The following is a 1,641-nucleotide window of genomic DNA, read 5'->3' as shown; positions in this document are numbered from 1 at the left end:
TTTTTGAGACAGAAAGTCTGAACAGCCTGCCACCAGCTCTGACAGGGCCCTTAGCTAAGTCACATCAGAGTTGCTGGCATTAGTGGCAGCAGGTGCAGTGAGAAGCACACGATGAGACAAGAAGCCAGGGGCCAGGAGAGGGTCAGGTGTGCTCTTTTGTGCCCACCCTCTCATGAGAACTAGTCAGTTCCATTCAAAGTCAGTGCCCTCAGTGTCCTGCTTCCCAGAAGCACCCCCCCCCCAAAAGATTCCACCCCATCTCCCAATCCTGACACAAGGAGGACCAAGCTCCCAACACATGAGCCTTTGGAGGACATCCAACCTCCAGCAGAGCTGCGGTGCCTCCATCAGGACCAGCAGGAGCCTTGGAGGTGGGGACCACACCTCATCCTCCCCCACCACCATCAGCTTAAGTTTCATAGATCTGAGTTATCAAGACACAGCCCGGACAGGAATCATAATGCCAAAAAAGAAATTTGAAGAAATATTGGTAAGATGCTTTTCACATTTGACCAAAAGAAAAGAAACTCACATGTCCAGAAAGTCTGGCACACTGCCAGCAAGAAATAGATGCCATGTAGGCACATTAATAAATGAATCCCATGTAGGCACATTAATGTTACACTGCTGGGAAGCACAAACAGAAAACATGGGGAGCAGGGACACACGACATCTCTCCAGAAGCAACAAGACCAGAAGACAACGTCATTCAAATGCTGAAAGAAAAAAAGAGAGACCTGCGACTCTACAACTCTGCATCAAGTGAAATTATTTTGCAAAAATGAAGATAAAGATATCCTGACACAAATGGAAGACTCTAAGGTAATATGTCCTTAGGTCACCCAACCACAAGATATGCTCATGCTCACTTTGGTATATGCTAACATTGGAATGCTACAGAGATGGTTAGCATGGCCCCTACACAATGATGATGTGAGATTCATGAAGGAGGTGATACATTCAAAGTACTTAAAGAACAACAACTCTCAACCAAGATACAATACCCAGCAAGACGCTCCTTCAGAAATGAAGAAGGGATACCGACCATGCCACACAAACAAGCTAAGGAAGTTCATTACCACTGCTAGTTTATTCAAGTTCATTGCCTTATAAGAAATGCTAAAAGGGGTTCTTCAAGCTGAAAGAAAAGGAGATAATTAATGAAAATCTATGTGAAAACCATATGAAAGTATAAAACTCACCAATACAACTAAGTAGTTGGTCAAATTCAAAGTACTCTACTACTGTAGCGGTGGTGTGTGAATCACGTGCACCTGCCACGGCCCTCCTCAGAAGCCAGACCAGGGGGACTACCGGATGTTGGACTGTGAAGCGCCAAAACTGTGAGCCGAAGTAAGCCTTCCTTTCTTCCGTGTAGCCTCATCGGGTGCTTAGTGGCAGTGACAAAAACTGACAGATATTGTAGGAGACTTCACTGCTCCACGTTCAGCAATGCACCGACAGTCCAGACACACAATCAACAAAGAAACACTGGACTTAACTACGCTCTAGACCAAATGAACTTATCAGATACATTCAGAACATGTGAACTCTGCATTCTGCCCCACAACACGTGGGATAATCTCCAGGATAGCTTTGTAATTTGCCAGAAACTAGTAAACAAATTTAAGATGATTAAAA

The 1,641-nt window shown here is 44.8% G+C and overlaps 1 non-coding gene across 1 annotated transcript; it reads left to right on the top strand.

Annotated features, from left to right (window-relative positions):
* Positions 1–857: 857 nt before the first annotated feature.
* LOC127487245 (U6 spliceosomal RNA) lies at positions 858–964 on the top strand. Its single transcript, XR_007913883.1, has one exon. It is a non-coding gene; the product is annotated as a U6 spliceosomal RNA (small nuclear RNA).
* The last annotated feature ends 677 nt before the right edge of the window (positions 965–1,641 follow it).

The sequence above is a fragment of the Oryctolagus cuniculus genome, chromosome 7 (assembly GCF_964237555.1).
Source record: "Oryctolagus cuniculus chromosome 7, mOryCun1.1, whole genome shotgun sequence".
NCBI lineage: Eukaryota > Metazoa > Chordata > Mammalia > Lagomorpha > Leporidae > Oryctolagus > Oryctolagus cuniculus.
This window is presented reverse-complemented; position numbering and strand designations above follow the sequence as displayed.